Consider the following 21,785-nt stretch of genomic DNA (forward strand, 5'->3'; position numbering starts at 1 on the left):
TTCAATATTGCCAAGAGACCAGTTCTCCCAAAATTCATCCAGCAATTACTTGAATAGTGATGATTGTGTTTGCTGTTTTGATTACGATGCTCATGTCATGAGTATATACATATGTCAAAACTTATCAAATTGTGCTCTTTAAATGTGAGATTTCATTGCATGTCAATTATACCTTAATAAAGCAGTTAAAAAAACAAAACTACAAGAACCTCTTCAATGGTTTTCATATGATAAAGCTCAACATTTTGGATTGAAAATATGGGTTTTGAGATTCTTCTACCAGTTAAGTTGCTTCAGGAAAATAATTTCATATCTTTGAGTGTTGGTTTGGCTATCTATAAAATAGAAATAATAAAATCCTGCTGAAATGGCTATTGCTGGAATAATTATACCATCCTATTTAAAGTGCCTAGGATAGTGCCTGACATCTGGTATTTAAAATGTCTTAAACTAAAGGTAACAAGTGTAAATCATTATCAGCTACTGCTTAGAGATCAGTCACTGCTGAAAATGAAGAGGCTGGGGCATAAAAGAACTATCTCTCTTAGTTCAGATTTTGCCTAGGGCTTATCCTGAGTTTATGTCACTTAATAATTTATAGAACCTTATGTTATACAATTTAAAAACATAGAGATGATCACGATGGACACCATGACTTGTTTCTAATACATGAATTTTGTATTTTGGTTTGCAGAATATATTTATGCAATCACAGTCTTAATATATTGAGAGGTAACTCGGTTACCATTGACTTTTTGAGAATTAATCAATTTTAACCTAAAGCATTCTGACAAACAATATATATCATTTGAAATGTACAGTTTTCTTTCCTCTAAAGCAACAGCAGCATAAACTTAACATTTATCTATGAACTGTAGTAATGAGTGTTATCAGCTTTATGACCATGGGCAAGTTGATAGCATTTCTAGATCTCAGTTTCTTCATTTTTTAGAGAGTAAGGTTTGGATTCTATGACTTCCAAGATCTTAGCCAACTTCAAAATTGTATTGCTGAGGTAGTATATAATGAAGTATTTGAATTTTTTTTAGTACCATAAATTAAACCACCTTGCATATTTCAAAGCTTTTTGTTGAATATTTAAGATAATTTTGTAACTACCATTAAAATACAACTGTGTTTTATCATAGCACATTATTTTAAGCTTATGAAGATTATTCTTGGATAATAATCAGCAGAGAATTCAGAGCTCTTTAAATTTGAGAAATAACTGACTAGAACCATCAATACCAATATCATATTGTCTGAAGGATACCACTGTTTTAAAATAAATGTCAGTGAAAAGGGCCAAAGAATGGTATGGATTGAATGATTATATTAATTAACTTAATTTTCTAATATTTCAAGTATCCACAGGATTTAATTTTTCTAGTTTGGTGTATCTGGAATATATACTTCAGAATATTCAGTGTCCTGCTATTTCAGAAAGTGACAGAACAAAACATACTTAATTTTAGCTGGACTTTACAATAGCCCATGTTTCATTTTGGGTTACAAAACTTGGAAACAAAAGAGAATATAGGTAAATAAGATTGATTTGTGTGTGTGTATGTGTGCACAAGTGGATGTTATTGCCAAGATTTAAAAGAAATAATAGTTTGTTGTTCACCTGCCTATTTTTTGAAGCTTTATCTTTAAAGAAACAATGCTCTCTTGCACTTTTTATATATTCACATGTGTCTGTGTACTCACAGAGAGAGGGACACAGATATGTACACGCACTTAAGAATATTTTAAAAGAAACTTGTCAGAGTCAGAATCACAATAGAACTTGAAGAGAGCACTCACAAAATCTCCAAACCTCTAGACGATACCCAGAATCATTTTTTTAAGAAATGGAACAATAATTATAAAATATATTGTGTTAATAAATCAGAAAAGGCGCTTGAAATAATCTCATAAAATGTTATAGCTTAAATAATGCCCTTCATCAGTATTCTTTGTTTAACATTTTATGTTTATTGATAAATGAAGATGCATTAAATAATTCAAAGAAAACATTAGCTGCAAGCAAGGAATTAATAATTGATAGGACTGGAAGGACTCTTTTCACTTGGGAAATAGATAATATTAGCTTAATGTGGGGCTGTAGAAACATAGGAAATGTAATGGATCTCCCGGTTTTAAACTGATGATGGTTATTGTGGTCTAAAACTTGCTACAAAGGCAAAAGCGGGGCAGCGCAGCAAGCGCAATAGATTTCACTCAGAGGAGCTGACAATGCAAACTGGTCTGATGTGCCAGATTTATACATGGGAGGAGACCTAATGGTCACGATATATACTAAGGAAATGGAGAAATAAGTAAATGCAAGTTAACCATAAGTGGAAATGGAAAGAAAAGCCTTTGAACATATCAACATGATAAGAATAAAAGAGATTTTACTTTTCTACTTAACTGTGTTTGAGAAAAGAAGCCACTTGGCACATGGCTACCTTGCTTTTGACAAGAAACACTTATCATGAGGTCTTAGATTCTCACACCAGTTCCAGTAGTGACTCTAGCTGTGCGTGTAGCAAAGCTTGTATTTGGGGGGATTTGTGGAAGATGAATGCCCCCAGATAGAAGATACACATATATGGGCTATTTCCATCTCACCTGTATTTGTCCTTCTCCAAATATTAGAGAAAATTGAGTCATACACATCTGGGAGTTCCAGAAGTCATTAATTTTTCCCTGTCTTCTCTATCTCTTCTTTCACTCCCACTCCCTGGAGGAAAGAGTTATTCTTGAGAGTGCCCAGGGAAAGTTGAAGTTGTTTCCCAGTAAATTCATCTTTGCCATTGGGAAGGACTCCTTAATTTGTAATTTTAATTTGTAATATTTATAACTTAAATATACATCTTTAATAGTTACATGTAATCATTTTCAGCCAAACCAAATTTTTAACTACTAATAGCCATTTCAAAAATAATCCTTACTCATCACTTTTGACTTAGACACATGAATTTCCAAAAATGTAAATTCGTAACTAGTTTCAAAAAAATTACTTCTTTGCTAAAATTTCACCCACTAACAAAGTCTACTGATTCTGCAGCCTACCCTTTTGGGCTTATGTGGAATTCCAAATTCTTGTATAAGCTCAAGTCTAAGGCAACAATAATACATTTCATGTTTTTTTGTTGTTGTTGTTAAATATTTCAGATCAATGTCCCTTTTCTCTCACCCTTACTCTACACACAAAATTCATAAAAGAGCATATAAAAAGGAGAGGCACAATAAGTTTCTATTCTCCACAAAGTTCTGTTTCATCATTTGAAGAAAAAATAACTAGAATGGGCCCAACAACATCACAGACCTCTTGTATCCCCAGGTAGGCAAAACAAACAGGTATAGTGAGTAAAATGTAGAAGGAAAAAACAAAATGCAGAAAGTATAACCAATAAATGGTGCTTAAGAGCTCCAGGCTGTTATTATAAAGAATAGATTAGGTATTGCCATAAATTCAACTTCCAAGGGAAACCAGAAATGTGATTTTTATTTGTGTGTGGCATCTCACATGCTTGAAATGTCAGACTAGATTCAAACAACAAATCTTGCTTGAATTGGTCCATGTTGCGCAGATCAAATAAACGTGTCTGCATGATCACAGATCTGGGAAATGCATCTAGCAGAAACCCTGGGTGCACTCAGAGCCCCTTCCTGACTTGAACTCACTTCCAATAGGAAATCTCTCATTTGTGCAGACTCAAATCTACTATCATCTAGATCACTCCTTACTTTATAAGCCAGTCTTCAGGTAGTCATCAGATACCATAGAATGTACAACTTAATGATACTTTGCACTTGAAAAGTTATTCTTAAAATTAACTAACTTATCATGAAGAATGTGTATGTATTGTAGAAATTATGACAGTTACCCACAATTCCATCTCAGAGCAACCACTGTTTCTAGTTAACTATATTACCTTCTCTTTCATTTTTCTATACATATAAATTCTATAAAGTAACTAAAATCATAATGTATATTTAGTTCTGTTAAGGCACTATTTTCAATTTGTTATGAGTTCCCTTGTGCAAACTAAAAGCACTTTTAGAGAAGAAAATTAATTTTTGTATAGCTTTTAAAAATATTTTTCTCTTAAGACCTAGATCCAATATCTTCATAATTGTCTGTGATGAGGACAAATATTTTATGCTAACCAATTAGGAGACAGTTAGAATTAATATAGGTCATTCTTGGCATGTTAAAGACAGCAAGCATGCAGATTACAAGGAAAGTTTCAAGATCAGTGAGGAAATTGCTATTAATCAGCTACTAACCTCCATTCTGAGTCTTTCATTTTCTTAAGAATGTTTATTAATTAACCTAGTTTTTCTTTTCCACCTATTCTTTCATTTACTTAGCTTTCTTTTTAATCTTTCTTTTCATGTTCCAGGCATTGTGCTATGTGCTGGCAATATGGAGACAAATGTGATACAAACCCAGGCTTTGCATAGCAGCAATAGCATAGCCAATGAAACTTACCCAAAGTACAATTATTGCTAATTGAAAATTTTTCACATAGGTACAATATTTAAAATGGCAATAAATAATTACCTATATATAATAACCTTAAGTGTAAAAGGATTAAGTGCTCCAATCAAAAGACACAGAGTAGCCAAATGGATAAGAAAGCATGACCAATATATATGTTGTCTACAAGAGATCCATCTCAGAACAAAAGATTTCCAAAAGCTGAAAGTAAAGGGATTGAGAAAAATATTCCACACAAATGGAAATGAACAAAAGCAGGAGTAGCAATACTTATATCTGACAAAAATAGACTGCAAAATGAAGGCCCTAAAAGAAGATAAAATGGTCATTACATAATTCTAAAGGGAACAATCCAACAAGAGTTCATAACCATAACCATTGTAAATATATATACACCCCATACAGCAGCACCTAAATATATATTTTTAATCTTGGTGGTCTTTTAAGGAAGATTAAAGCAACAATACTGTCATAAGAAGGGATTTTAACACCCCACTGTCAACAATGGACAGATCTTCCAGACAAAAAAAAAATTGACAAAGATATGGTAGCATTAAATGACACTCTAGGAGTGACATGCTGTGTCTCCCTCCACAACTACGAAGGAATACAACTACCTTAAAACTAGAAATAACCAGAAGTTCCAGAAAATCAACTTGCATGGAAGTCCAACAAACAAAGATATAAAAAAGAAATCCTCACTGAGATAGGTAGGAGGGGCAGAGAGGACACAGTGTGGTGGTGGCAGCAGTGGAGGAAGTGGCAGGATGGTGGAAGGAGCAGTCAAACATTTTAAAAAGTCAGGTGGGACACCTGAGGAGTATTCCCAGCACCAGACCAGACCATGCAGCTCACATTTTCAGCACCAGGGAAATAAAGCCTCATTGCTTCTGACTGTGCAAACCAGTGGAGGGTAGGAAGGAGGAAGAAACTGCTGGTATCTCAGCAGAGTCTGCTCGTTTAAAGGGCCCACACAGTCCTAGAATGTTAACAGACCCACCCACCATGGGAACAATGGCCAGGGCAACAACTAGAGAGGTGTGAGTCCCATACAAAGTGGGAGAAGTGCCTGGAAAAGGGGTGAGTGCTTAGCAACTGACATTGTTCCCTCTCAGACTACTCCTCCACATACAGCGCCACAATGTAGTGAAATAGGTCACCCTGTACTGATGAATACCTAAGGCTCTGCCCTTTAAAACATAACAGGAGTGACAGCTCTACCTAAGAGACAGAGGCAAACAAACACAGGAGCGTGTCATGATGAGGAGACAGGGAAATATGGCCCAAAAGGGGGAATGGATCAAGGTTCCAGTGGGAGAACTAAGCAACAAGGAGATAGCCAACCTAACAGATGTAGAGTTCAAAACACTGGTGATAAAGATGCTTACAGGCTTGACAGATATGCTTAAATATGGCAGACGCATAAGGGAGGAATTGAAGGTTATGCTAAATGAAATGAAGAAAAATCCACACAAAACCAATAGTGAAGGGAAAAAAACTGGGGTTCAAATCAATGATTTAAAACATAAGGAAGAAAAAAAAAGTCAACCAGTACAGAATAAAAGAACAAGAATTGAAAAAAATGAGGAGAGGCTTAGGAACCTCTCCTAAGACAACTTTAAACGTGCCATCATCTGAACCATAGGGGTGCCAGAAGGAGAAGAGGAAGAGCATGAAATTGAAAACTTATGTGAGAGAGTAATGAAGGAAAACTCCCCAAATTGGTGAAGGAAATAGACATACAAGTCCAGGAAGCACAGAGAGTCCCAAACAAGCTAGATCCAAAGAGGACCACACCAAGACACATCATAATTAAAATGTCAAAGGTGAATGATAAAGAGAGAATCTTAAAAGCAGCAATAGAAAAGCAGAGGGTTACCTACAAAGGGGTGCCTATAAGACTGTCAGCTGATTTCTCAAAAAAATTTTTGCAGGCAAGAAGGAACTGGCAAGAAGTATTCAAAGTGATGAAAAGCAAGGACCTACAACCAAAACTACTCTATCCAGAAAAGCTATCATTTAGAATGGAAGGGCAGATGAAGTGCTTCCCAAATAATGTAAAGCTAAAGGAGCTCATCATCACCAAGCCCTTACTATATGAAATGTCAAAGGAACTTACTTTAAAAAAAGATCAAAATTATGAACATTAAAATGACAACAAACACAACTAACAGCTGAATCTAAAAAATAAAAACAAAATCCAATTAAGCAAAACAGAATAGGAACAGAATCATAGGTATGGGGATCATTTGTAGGGTTATCAGCTGAAAGTGGGAAGGAGGAGAAATGGGGAAATAGTGCAGGGATTAAGAAGCATAATTGGTAGGTACAAAATTGATAAGGGAAGTTAAGAATAATATAGGAAAGAGTAAAGCCAAAGAACTTACATGTACAACCCATGGACATGAACTATGGGGAGTGGTATTGCCAGAGGGAAGGGGGTACTGGACAGAGGGGAGCAAAGGGGAAAAAATTAGGACTACTGTAACAGCATAATCAATAAAATATACTTAAAATTTTTTTCTAAAGAAAAATAATGACACACTAGATCAAATAGATTTAATTGATATGTACAGAACATATCATCCCAAACAGAAAGTATATACTAATATAGTCTTCTCAAGTGCACATGGGTCATTCTCAAGATAGACCACATGCAAGGCCACAAAACAAGCCTTAATAAATTCAAGAAAATTGAAATCATATGAAGCATTTTCTCAGGTCACACTGGCATGAAATAAAAATCAAAATCAATAAAAAGACAAAAACATTCAAATATCTGGTGGCTAAATAGCAAGTTATTAGATAATGAACGGGTAACCAACAAGACCAAGGAGGTCAAAATATTCCTGGAAATAAATGATAATGAACACACAGCAACCCAAAACTTATGGGACACAGCAAAAGCAGTCCTGAGAGGGAAGTTCATAGTATTATAGGCCTACCAAAAGAGCAATAAAAATATCAAAAAAATCTAACACCACACCTAAAAGAACTAGAAAAACAGGGACTTCTGGCCAAGATGAAGGCTTAGACTGACAGGCTGTGTTTCTCTCCATAACTAAGAAGGATTACAACTACTGCAAAACCAGAAATAACCAGAAGTTCCAGAAAATAAAGCTATATGGAAGTCCAACATTTGAAGTCATAAAAAGTGGAGCTCGTCCGAACGGATAGGAGGGGCAAAGCCGAGGGAGAAAGATCAAGCTGTGGTGGAATTGGCAGCTGCTGTGATGGAACACAGTAAGCACAGACACCCATATATAAGGGGAGGAGAAAAGCACCCAGGGACCACCCCTGACTGCAGACTGAACCTGTCAGCTTGCGATTCCAAAGCTGGGGAAGACAGACCTCCATTGCCCTGGACTGTGAGGCCCAGAGGGCATGGGGATGGAGGAGGAGGCTCCTGGTCCCTCAGCGGAGAGTAACAGCAGGAATCTATCTTGGACCCCCGCCCCCACACAAAACACCACAGTGTGGTGAGAAGGGTCTCCCGGGAGTGATGAGTGCACGGGGCTCTGCCACCTATAGCATAGGAGGTGTGACAGCCCCACCCAGGAAGGAAAGATAAACATGAAAACAGTCAGGATGGCAGGAATCATGATTGAAATATCAATCACGCAACTGACCAAAAAGCAAATACGTGAATTAACTGACAAATAGATAATCTTTCTGAGGCTCAGTTCAAAGCTATAGTCATAAGGCAGCTTACAGAATTAACAAAAGATATTGAATAAGACAGGAAGGAATGAAGGCTAGTCCTGCTGAAATGAACAAAAACACTTATGAGACAAGTGGTGAGGAAAGGAAAACTAGGGATCAAATCAACAAATTGGAACATAGGGAAGGAACAGTCAACCAGTACAGAAAGAGGAAACAAAAAGTGAGGAATATGAGGAGAGGCTCAAAAACCTCTGGGACAACTATAAGCCAATGAACATTCAAATTATAGGGTTGCCAGAAGGTGAAGGAGAACAACTAGAAATTGAAAAATCATGTGAAAAAATAATGAAGCAGAACTTCCCTAACTTGGGGAAGGAAATAGATTTACAGGTCCAGGAAGCACAGAGAGTTCCAAAAAGAAAATGGACCCAGGGAGAACCACTCCAAGAAACGTTATAATCAAAATGTCAAAAATTAAGGATCAAGAGAATCTTAAAAGCAGCAAGAGAGAAGAAAAGGATTATGTACAAAGGGGGCACAATTAGACTATCAGCTGATTTCTCAAAGGAAACTCTGCACAGAAGAAGGGACTGGCAAGAAATATTCAAAGTAATGAAAATCAAAAACCTACAACCACAATTACTCTATCCAGCAAAGCTGTTATTCAGAATAGAAGGGCAAGAGAGTGCTTCCAGGACAAAGTAAAACTGAAGGAGTTCATTAGATTCAAACCACTGTTATATGAGATGTTAAAGGGACTTGTTTAGGAGAAAGAGGATCAAACCTATGAACATTAAAATGAAAACTGTATCACAACAACCAACAGCAGAAGCTAGGGAATCAAACAAAGGCAAACTAAGTAGGCAATGAGAGTGGGAAAAGAATTATTGGTATGGGGAACATATTGGGGGGAGGTCAGCAGAGAGGGGAAGGGGGAAAGGGAGGGAGATGGTACAGGAATTAAGAAGCATAGCAAGAGGGACTGGAGTATACAGGAAGATGTTGAGAAGAACTATATGCACAACCAATGGGCATGGACTAAGGGGGCGAGGACAACTGGAGGGAGGGGAGTTACGGGGTGGAGGGGGAGCACAGGGAAAACAAATTGGGACAACTGTAATAGTATAATCAATAAAACATTTTTAAAAAACTAGAAAAACAACAACAAACAAATAAAATTAGAAATGAAAGAGGTGAAATAACAACTGATATCACAGAGATACAAGGTATTGTAAGAAATTACTATGAACAACTATATGCCAATTGGTCAACCTGGGCAAAATGCACAAATTTCCAGAAACATACAATCTCTCAAAAGTGAAATAGGAAGAAGCAGAAAATCTGAGTAGACCAACAATGAATGAAATCAAAGCAGTGACTGAAAAACTTCAGGAACACAAAAGCCCTGGACCAGATGGCTTCACAGGCGAATTTTCCTAAACATGCTGAGAACTAAGCTGATCCTTCTTAAACTATTCCAAAAAATACAAGAGGAGGGAAGACTTCCAAGCTCTTTCTATGAGGTAAGTATTATCTTAATTCTAAAACAAGGTAAAGATACAACAAGGAAAGAAAATTATAGGCCAATATTTCTGATGAACATAGATGCTAAAATCCTTAACAAAATATTAGCAAACCAGATCTAGTAATATATCAAATAGATTACACAGTAGTCCCTCTCTATATCGCAGTTCACTTATTGTGGCCTCACTGTATCACGGGATTTTTAAAAATATTACATTTAATTATTTATTGCTGATTTTTTGCTATAAGGTTAATAAGGGACTGGGAACAGTTTATAAGTGTGTGGGAAGAGTTTATAAAGCCTTAAAATATATATAAATACTAAAATAAATGTAATGTTCCTACTTCGCAGATTGTCACCTATCGCAGGGTGGGGGTGTCTAGAACGTAATACCTGGGATAAGTGAGGGAATACTGTACACCATGATCAAGTGGGCTTATCCTGGCGGTGCAAGGTTGACACAATATTTGCAAATAAGTAAATGTGATTCATCATGTAAACAAAATGAAAGAAAAAAATCACATGCTCATATTAATAGATGCAGAAAAAGCATTTGATAAAATCCAGCACCCATTTATAATAAAAAATGCTTAGCAAAGTGAGAATAGAGAGATCATGCCTCAACATAATAAATGCCATATGTGAAAAACCTACAACTAAAATCTTTATCAATAGGCAAAAACTAAAAGCATTTCCCTTGAAATCAGAAACAAATCAGGGATGTCCATTTTCACTACTTATTCAACATAGCTCCGGAAGTTCTAGCCACAGTGAAAAGAAGAAGAAATAAAAGGCTTCCAAATTGGAAAGGAGGAAGTAAAGTTGTCATTATTCATAGATGACATGATATTATACATAGAAAATCCTAAAAATTCCACCAGAAAAGTACTAGACCAAATAAATGAATTTGGCAAAGTAGCAGGATACAAAATTAATACCAGAAACTAGTGGCTTTTTTATACACCAGCGACAAGATATCAGAAAGAAACTAAGAAGACAATTCCATTTACTATTGCAACAACAGCAACAAAAGGTACCTATCTTTCCATTTGCAACAACATGGGTGGGCTTTAAGGGCACTAGGTTAAGTGAAATAAGTCACACAGAGAAACACGAATATTTTATGATACCCTGTGTATGGGGAATCTAAAGCAAAACAACACAAACTGAGCTCATGAATACAGAAAATAGACTAATGGTTGCTAGAGGTGGAGGGGAATGGGTGAAGGGAGTTAATGTAAAAATTTGCAGCTGTAAAATCAAGATGTAATATACAGTATGCTGGCTATAGTTATTAGTACTGTACAATGTATATGAAAGTTGCTAAGAGAGTAGATCTCAAAAGTTCTCATCACAAGAAAAAAATTGCAGTTATGCATGGCGACATTAACTACACTTACTGTGGTCTTTATTTTTGCAATATGCAAATATTGAATCATTATGCTGTACACCTGAAACTAATATTATACTACATGCCAATTATACCTCAATTAAAAAAAAACACATTAAGCTCTTCTAAAGAACCATGAATGGTAGTAAATAAACAGGCCCTGCCTTTCTCTCATTTTCAAAATTATTGATGAAAAAAGACACACATATGTGGAACAGTTGCAAAACAACACAAGAATAAATTGCATCATTAAAGTCCAATACCCCTTTCTATTCACTGGAACTTCTCTGTTGTAGAGAAATTTGAAGCAGAAAAAGCAAAACAAAACAAGAAACCCCTTTCATTCTAGTTTGTCCACAGTAAACATCTGAGTGTGGTGAAGCTATAAAAATAATCTGCCCTTGGCCCTTTATTCCTGATTCAATACGGACTCTTCAACACTTAATGAAATTTACATGCCGGAGACTCTCCAGCTTGGATCTCTGGTTTTGCCAGGTTAATTAGCTATTGCTGGCAAAGAGAGAAAAAAGATGAAGGATACTATATTAAAACCAGAAAGCAGAATTCAACCTGATATCAGAAGTAACAAAACAGGGAACCCAGGGAACCAACCCCGCCCACATAGAGTCCTTATACTGAGCATATAATAGATGGGCTAAGGTAGCAGTGGTGGAAAGCAACATTTTTTTCTGCCACTATATAGTTCCTCTCAGCACAACATTAAGCTGGATGAGCTGGCAATGACAGGAGACACATGTCTGGAACTTGGTTTTTTAAACTGTACATACTGCTTTTAATAACACGATTACAGCTGTTCAGTCTGCGATGCTTCTAGACCAGTAATTTTCAACCTTTTTCATCCCATGGCACATATAAACTGATTACTAAAATTCTGCAGCACAACAAAAATATATATTTCTGCCGATCTGACAAAAAATAGGTATACTTTTCTTTTTATGATTTTACTTTATTTTTAGAGAGAAGGGAAGGATGGGAAAAGGAGAGGGACAGAAACATCAATGTATGGTTGCCTCTCACACGCCCCTAACCAGGGACCTGGCCCGCAATCCAGGCATGTGCCCTGACTGGGAATGGAACTGGCGACCCTTTGGTTCACAGGCCAGCGCTCAATCAATCCACTTAGCCACACCAGCCAGGGCAAAATAGGTATACTTTTGCTTCATTCACATCAAACAGCTATTGTGGTGCTGGCTGCTGTCATTTTTTAAATTTTACAATCTAAGGGAAAAGGGGTCAGTGGCCCTAACTAAATAGTCAGGTATTGCATGTTTTAAAAATTCTTGCAGCCCACTAGTTGCAAATTGCTGCTTTAGACTGAAGAGCAGCAGCCCAAACAGAAGGGCCGGGAGCAGCTAGCAAGGATGAAACATACGGTCACTTTAAAAAGGGAGTTACCAATAAACAAGCAGGAATCCCAGCCACTTGGTTCCTAGTCAAATTTCTTCATTTACATTCATTTATCTTCTCTGTCCATTTTTCCTTCTATTTTGAATCACTTTTTCTTAAATTGGAGATGATAATATATGAGAAAACTCATTTGCAACCAGGAAAATAACACAGGAAATAAGTGATTAGAGTGATACTTAGCCCATTACTTATGAACAATGAAGAACTGGTTGCTGTAACTAAAGAACATTATAATTGACACTAGAACAGGCAGACTCTGTCTCCATTTTGGTTTTAGCACTTCATAGTGACGTGGTCTTCTGCAAGTCTTAGCACTTCATAGTGACGTGGCCGTCTGCAAGTCGTAGGACCTCCTTTTAAGCAGGAATCATCTACTAAAGCCTCAGTAAGCACTGTTTTCAAGTCTGCTGCGAAGAGTAAGTGAAACAGTGCACGCAGCTCGGCCAGCACTACCCTATAGCTGACATGTGCCGCCAGGCAGTCAAGACAAAGTAACTATTATTCTTAATAATCTTAAAATGGCATTCCTTTGCTTTCTTGGTGACATCATAAGGCCAGGGAGAATTTGACTGGAGCTAAGAGGCCTGAGAGCAAATGGAAGTCACGAATTTCTCACCTTTAAAATTGAGAGAGCTCCTGCAGCGCCCCAGCACTGCTCCTGTGTAGGCAAGACCTCACCCCCTTACCTGCTGAAGCGGGGGACCACCCTCATCTCGGTGGCAGCGCTGTCAATCCAGCCTTTGTTGTTGGGCTTGATGTTCCTCAGCACCAGCCTCACCACCAGGTAGCTGGGAGATTCAGGGGAGGAAAGCAAAATTGTCCTTTAAGGGCTTCAAGATGCCACTGATGACCCAACCATCTACAGCTGGGAACCAGCCTGGTTCCACTCGCAGCTGCCCCTGCTCATCCTCCTCCCCACCCAGAACCTTTCAAGAGTTTTTAATGTAGTTAGAATCTATGCCTATATAACTATTTCTTACCCCCTTTAATATATCTCTGAACACGTTGCTGCTTTAAAAATGGAGATAAAGCATCTTCAATAAAAAAACGTATGTGTGTGTGTATGTGTGTGTATAACTTCATTTATATTTTTTGGAAAGGTTGAACAAGTTCAAAAATGTCCTTAGAGGACACTGACCCATCCCTGCAGGTTCCTGGGGCTGGATGTCTCAGGCCCCACCCTACCCCTTCCTATGCCCCTTGATAACAAAAAGAAATTATTTTTAAAATTTTATTATTTTTTAAATATGCTTTATTGATTTTGATTTACAGTTGTCCCAATTTCTTTTTCCTCTGCTCCCCTCCACCCAGTGACTCCTCTCCCTCCAGTTGTCCTCACCTGCTTAGGCCATGCCCATTGGTTGTGCATATAATTCTTCTCAGCCTCTTCCTATCTAGTCCACTCCCTCCTACTATGCTTCTTAATTCCTGCATCATCAACCACCCTTTCCCCGCTTTCTCCTCCCTGTTGACCTCCCCCCAAAATGTTTCCCATACCTATAATTCTTTTTCCATTCTCATTGCCTACTTAGTTTGCCTTTGTTTCGATTCCCCTAGCTTCTGTTGTTGGTTGTTGTGATACAGTTTTTATTTAATGTTCATAGTTTTGATCCTCCTTCTCCTAAACAAGTCCCTTTAACATTTCATATATCAGTGGTTTGGATTTGATGAACTCCTTCAGTTTTACTTTGTCCTGGAAGCACTTTCTCTGCCCTTCTATTCTGAATGTCAGCTTTGCTGGATAGAGTAATTGTGGTTGTAGGTTTTTGTTTTTTATTACTTTGAATATTTCTTGCCAGTCCCTTCTTGCCTGCAGAGTTTCTTTTGAGAAATCAGCTGATAGTCTTATTGGGACCCTTTTGTATGTAATTCTCTTCTTCTCTCTTGCTGCTTCTAAGATTCTCTCTTGATCCTTAATTTTTGACATTTTGATTATAATATGTCTTGGTGTGGTTCTCTCTAGGTCCAGTATTTTTGGAACTCTCTGTGCTTCCTGGACCTGTAAATCTATTTCCTTCCCCAAGTTAGGGAAGTTCTGCTTCATTATTTTTTCACGTAATTTTTCAATTTCTAGTTCTTCTTCTTCACCTTCTGGCAACCCTATGATTCGTATGTTGGCCCGCTTATAGCTGTTCCATAGGTTTCTGAGCCTCTCCTCATTTTCTTCACTTTTCATTTCCTCTTCCTACACTGGTTGACTGTTCCTTCCCTATGTTCCAATTTGTTGATTTGATCCCTGGTTTTCCTTTCCTCACCGCTTGTTTTGTATGTGTTTTCATTCATTTCAGCAGAACTAGCCTTCATTCTTTCCCCGTCTTGTTTAAGACCTGCTGTTATATCTGTAAGCATTTGTATAACCAAAGCTCCAAACTGTGCCTCAGAAAGATTTCTTTTCTGCTGCTTCATTAGATTAGATATTTGCTGTCTGGTCAGCGGTGTCACCGCAATCTCTTTCATGACCTGTGCCATCCTGACAGTTTTGTGTTTATCTTTGCTTCTTGGGCAGGGGCCTGTCACACATCCTAGGCCATAGTGGGCGGAGCCCTGTGCACTCATCACTACCAGGCGACCCTTCTCACCACACTGTGGCGTTTTGTGTGGGGGTGGGGGTCCAAGATGGATTCCTGCCATTCACTCTCTGCTACAAGACTGGGAGCCTCCTCCTCTGTCCCCATGCCCTCTGGTCCTCACAGTCCAAGGCAATGGAGGTCTGCCTTTCCTGGCATTGGAATTGTGAGCTGACAGTTCTGGTCTGCAGCCAGGGTGCTCCCCAGGCGCTTCTCGCCTCCCCTTAAATAGGGGTGTCTGTGCTTACTTCTGTCCCGCTGCCATCACCACAGCTGCCACCACCACCAACACAGCTTAACCTCTTCACCCCAACTTTGCCCCTCCTACCTGTCTGGATGAGAACCACATCTTTATAACTTCATACGCTGGACTTCCATGTAGCTTCATTTTCTGGAACTTCTGCTTATTTCTGGTTTTGAGGTAGTTGTATTCCTTCTTAGTTGTGGAAGGAGACAGAGCGTGTCAGTCTAGGCCTCCATCTTGGCCGGAAGTCTAAAATTTTATATATAATAATTTTTATAAAAATATGCATTAAACAAACAAACACACATAAGACATATTTAGGCAGCACACTTTACCTGTTTTTCTCCCATCCCCATACCCTCTTACCTCTGATGTGCCTCCCCTCTCACCTCTCTGACAGGGTCTCTCTCACTCCCAAGTCACTGGTACCATGATCATTTTCTGTGGCTAAAGGAAACTTCAAATGGGTGGGCTGGAGGTGGGGGGGCCAGACACAGGTGAGATGCGCTGAGGGGAGGGGGAACCAGGAAGTAAAGGGCTAACCTGACTGAGAAACACCCAGGCACCAAGGATATCAAGACTTGCACAAGGATTATACAAGGTAATCTATGTAAAATTACCTTGTACAATTCTTGTTTCATAGCAGTACAGTGATCCCTCACTTATCATAGGTATTATGTTCTAGACTCCCCCACGATAGGTAAAAATCTATGAAGTAGGAACCTTAAATTTATTTTAGTATTTACTGTACAGTACCACAGAATCCCATGATATAGCAAGAAATCCACGATAAATAATTAAATATAATTTTTTTAAAATCCCGCAATACAGTGAGGCTGCGATAAGTGAACCACAATATATAGAGGGACTACTGTATTTAGCAAACAGATAACAATATTGTTTTGAGGTTTCTGAAAGATAACTTCTATTCATTTGCGAATATGTGGTGCAGACAAGGAAGGGGACTAAAACAAGAACTTTGTAATATTTTGAGTAAAGTCATGATGTAGAGGACATTTGCTATGAAGAATTTCACAATACCATTGTTCTTCTCCTCTGATCATATTAGGTCTATACATGCAAAGTAACAAAAAAAGAAAAATAAAGTACTTATTCAAGGATGCTACTGAGGACACACATACTCACACACCCACACACGACAAGGTAAAATACAAAAAAATGTCAATGAAATCAGGGTGACAGAAAATTAGAGTAGAAAAAATAAGACGAACCCTGAAAGGAATTTATTTATAGACTACACTCTGTAAGGTTCTACACTGGCTAGAGGGAGATTACAGGTTTTATTCTGAGCTTGCATTAAAATGAAGTAAGGTTGCTAGATTTTAGCTACCTAGAGTTATTCTTGTCTCTCATGTGGTCAGCAATACTAGAGTTTATTTTATAATGGAAGTTCCAATGAAAATATCACTACTTGCCCAACACAAAACACAGTCCACACTCTTTCTGTTCATTTGGTTGAAAATTTCATGTATTAGAAATGTGAAGACTGCATTAGGCTGGAATGCAAGTTCAGATGCTTCACACAGCCATGAGGGTAGATGTAGAGATCTTGCCCCATGGAAATGTGGGGTCCATTGTTGTCAGCATTTGTTTGTCAGACATTTCACTTTGGGGGGATTACTCAGTACAACTTCTCAGACCTACTTGTTTAGTGGCCAATAAGCCTAATAAGGAAATATATAAGTAGATATAGAAAATAATGATAAAGTTAACATTCCAAACAGAAGAACAAACTAGGAGTTCTGTGTAAAAGAGAAAAACTGAGAGGGGAAGGGAGGAGGAAAGAGAGGGAGAGAAACCTGGATCCATGCCTCTTATACACACCCATCTGGGGACCTGGCCCACAACTCAGGAATGTGCCCTAACTGGGAATCAAACCGACAACCTTTTGATTTACAGGGTGGTGCTCAACCTACTGAGCCACACCAGCCAGGGCTTAGAATGCTCCCTTTTTTGATAAAATTTTGAAGTGTTTTTTTTACAAGACTTAACAAACTTTTCCAGTAAAGAACTACAAGCAACAGACAAGAATGAATAAATAACAGTGAGGAGCAGGGAGCACAGGCCAAAGTGGTTCCCTCAAAATAGAAATTCTTAGAAATCTTAATTTTATCTTAAAAGTTCATATAAATCCATAACATAACTATGTTTCTTTTAATAAAAAAGCCAAATTCAAAACAATTTCAACTATTGTACAACATCTTATAATAAACTTGATGCTCTGGTGAGATGCGATGTTTTTATTATCCTGTGGTTTCAAGGGTCTGTCAATACTGCTAGCAACTTCCTACAAGTATGTGCAGCCCATCTGAAAGGCAGGCAGGTATTCAATACGTAATTTTCTCTGAACCTCATAATAGCCTTTATATGGAAGAGAAGTAAGGGACATTCTTGTTCTCATTTAGCATACATGAAAAATTAGGCTTACGGAAATGGACGGTTAACTCCTACTTCCAGTTAGTGATGTCCCTGGACCTCACATCCAGCACTTTTAAATCCATAATTTTTTTCCCAGTTGGAACTTCCACATTCAGCTTCTGTGAACCTTCCATTCATTTTGTGTGAATGCTATTTTCACTTAAGGTAGCTTCCAAATGCTAGAGATGAAAAAGTGATCCAAAGAACTCCTGAACTATAAGACAGTTTTTTGATGCTGATTAGTTCTGAGTTGTTTGCATTTATTCCCAATAGAAAACAGCCAACATATTGTTTCTCAGGAATTTGAGGTGCTGAGAAGTTTTGCTTTGCCACATATTTACTCTCTGCTCATTTTGTTCACAAATACATAAGCCAAGGAATAGTCTTCTCTCTCTTTCATGTTATAGATGCTGACAACAGGGGATGGAAATCAGCATTACTCATTTAGATGACTGGTATTAAATGGAAGAGTCTTTGAAAAGCGCCAATTCCTCCAAACTGATGATAGTCTTTTGAAAGAGGTTTCTCCAGACATGTTTGCCTTCTGAATGACTAGTGATTGGGGCGGTCCATAACCCTTTCCACTAGGAAATATGGGTTAGTTTAATTGGCCTTTGTATGAGAAGCTTGGTTTTGGTGCTGCTGACAAGGACATAATGCAAAGTAATTACTTGAAAATAAAATGATAAACATTGTATCTACTAGCCTCCCTGCCTACTTGGGATTCTGGCTTTCTTTTTGAATTAAAAAGAGAAATAATCTTTTCAGAGCCATGGTATTTCAGCAGGAAATTCCATCCAACAGTGGTTTTTGGTGTTGATACTGGTGTTCATTTCTTTTTTCTTTTGAAAATTTTTATTTGAGTCCTATTAATTTATTTTGTGCCAGAGTTCCAGAATCTACATGGACTCATATAAGACAAGTGAATGCTAAACTAAAATGGAAAATGTGAAGCACAGTCCATTGCTGAGATGACAGTGCAAGTCTAGAGAAAAAGGTGTTGGCAAGTAAATATATATATATATGTGTACATATATATATATACACATATATATATTTTCATATACATATATATGTATAATAAGTATATATAATGTTGAACTAATATTGCAAACTACAATTTTTTAAAGGTTTAATTTATTTAGTTTTTAGAGAGAGGAAGGGAGGGAGAAAGAGAGGGAGAGAAACATGTATGTGAGAGAGAAATATTGACCTGTTGCCTCTTATACACACCCTGAAACCCACAACTCAGGCCTGTGCCTGGATGGGGATTCAAACCAAATGTCCCACTGGTCAGGGCACAGAATACAATTTTTTAAAAATAGTTTTGAAGAAAGAAAAACCACAAAGGAATACTTTACAATCTCCAAACATTGAGTAACATGACCTAATTCTTCCTATAAATACTCTTGATAACTAAATGAGATTGGGGACTATGTTTCCTAATTTACAACTGTCAGAAGTGAAAGAGAAAGGTTTCATGACTTTAAAATCATCCATCATAGGTTTATCTCACAATAATGCTAGAATTTGGTGGAACTCAAAAAAGTTAGAAAAATGTCAGCGCACTGATGCTAAAAGAAGAAAAAAAGCTTCCAATGTATCTGTTTTCTTCTCCATGATGACCCTTCCCCCAGTCCTGCAGGATTAAACATTTAAAATCATTTTCATATGTCAAATAACTCATCCAAACTATGTAATTCTACCAAAAATGCTTTTTAGAAAAAAAGGTCTCTAGAAAATACACTTCTCCATTTTTAAATTGCTCTTCATAATTTCCTGTAATTTAATTGATTCATTTTTTTCCAGTGGTGAGCACTGCTTAGCAGGCACAGAGCTGGGGAGGGAGGCCACCTCATCCACAGCTGTTGGGCAAAGAGACCTCTTGTTGAACAAGAGCTACCTGATCGAGGGCTTCAGAGGGCATATACCGGTGTTTGAACACACAACATAACAGGCAGATAGGCTCCTGCATGATCCTTATAATCTGGAATAGAAACATAATTTCCACATGGTTCCATATCCTCACTGCCCACTTATAAATGCTCATGAGTTTTCATAAATCACAGTATCATACAACAGTACTGTAGAAAAGCATGCTGGGGATGGCAGGGGACTATTTCACACTCAGTACAGCATAGACACAGACCAACTATAATAAAAGCAAGAAGAAGGAGAGTCCAGGAGGCCCTTAGCTGGTTCAGGCTTCAACCCTTTAGTGTCGGGATTGTGGGAGTTACAACATTTTTAGGGGAAATGGCTGTGAGGTGGGATGGCAAAGCAGTGGCTACTTAGCAGGTTTATTAAAAATATTGTATTATTTTAGCTACTAGTATAGCTATATCAGTTCATATTGCTGAATACTAGCCCTAGTATTACGTAGTAATATTATTGACAGATTAATTCAGTTTCTAATTTAGTTAATTTGGAATCTAAGATTAAGCTTTCAATAGGGAAATGCATTCGGAGTTCTGTTTACAATTTTATTTTACTATGTACAAGTTAACTTTTAAAATACAGCCTTGGGCCCTGGCCGGTGTGGCTCAGTGGCTTGAGTGCTGGTCTGCGAACCAAAGGGTCGCCAGTTGAATTCCCAGTCAGTCTGTTCTTTGTATCTATGAGTCTGTTTCTATTTTGTTAGTTTATTTTGTTCATTAGATTCCACATATAAATGAAATAATATGGTACGTGTCTTTCTTTGACTGGCTTATTTCACTTAGCATCATACTCTCCAGGTCCATTGATGCTGTTGCAAAAGGTAAGATTTCTTTCTCTTCCTCCCCCTCCCCCTCCTCCTCCTCCTCCTTCTTCTTTGTCCTCTCCTCCTCCTCCTTCTTCTTTTTAATGGCTTATCTACTTCTTAAGCTTTAGAAATGAAACCTACATATAGCTATTTCAGGTTTTCAAATTTCAAAATTCACTCTATATTATGGAATCTTTAATAGGTAAATAAGGCAAATAAGAAGTTAAGGCAGGGAAAGCCCAACCTGAAGAAAATAATAAGCAAAGGGCCATGTGAGATGCCCACATTTCCCTCCTACACCTCTCTAATGCCTAATAACTGGCATTGTCTGGACCTACACTATCCAATATAGTAGTCACTAGCCACATGTTGGGATATAAGTTAAAATTTAAATCAGATAAAATTAGGTAAGCTTAAAATTTAGTTTTTCAGTCACATTAGCTACATTTTAAGGCTTCAATAGCAACATATGTTTAGTGACTAACATAGTGAAAGGCACAGATACAAATCTACTGCATTGCAGATGGTTACATTGGCCAGTTCTGGCCCAGAAGTTTATTAAAACTTATTTCATTTAGTCTCAGTAAAACTAAAAACATTTCATCTTTGTATGACTCCAGAGGAGAAATAGTCAAAAATTATATTCAGGTTCCTAAAAAAACTATTTTCATGTTTTTCACTTGTGTGCTTTTAACAAAGCAGTTCTACAAAAGGAATGCTATGGGTTTTTATTCTAACCCACAGTGATATTTCTCAAAACCCGAAGTTTTTTGTTGTTGTTGCCTTTTTACATTACAGCTTTGAAAGTTGCATATAAATTTATAATATGGATTTAATGTTGAATATGTTATATTGTAGCTATAGAAATTTTCCTTAAATAATTTTCTATTAAACATACTAAGACACTTGTTTTCTAATCATTCCTCTAACAAAAGCAACTGAAAATGATTTGTCTTAATTCTTGTTAGCAGTATATCAATGTTACTTTTGATCAAAACTAATATCCAGGTCACTTTCTTATGTCATCCAAATGAAGATTTAACCTACAACAACAAAGGTTTTTTGGATTAAATCCAACTTTTCCTGTACTGTATTTAAAAAGTCTGGTTTGTATAAGTAGACACCTCTAACATTCTCATAGACATCAACCTGAATGCTGAATATAATTTATTGTGCCTCAGTGAGTTTTCACTAGACAATAATGCGCTACACCAACCAGATGAGAAGTAGAGAGAACACTCCAAACACTGATCTACATGGTGCAGAGTTCAGAAAGGATCAACTACGTCAC

This window comes from Furipterus horrens, unplaced genomic scaffold (assembly GCF_987537825.1).
Source record: "Furipterus horrens unplaced genomic scaffold, mFurHor1.1.pri manual_scaffold_3, whole genome shotgun sequence".
In the NCBI taxonomy this organism is placed as follows: domain Eukaryota; kingdom Metazoa; phylum Chordata; class Mammalia; order Chiroptera; family Furipteridae; genus Furipterus; species Furipterus horrens.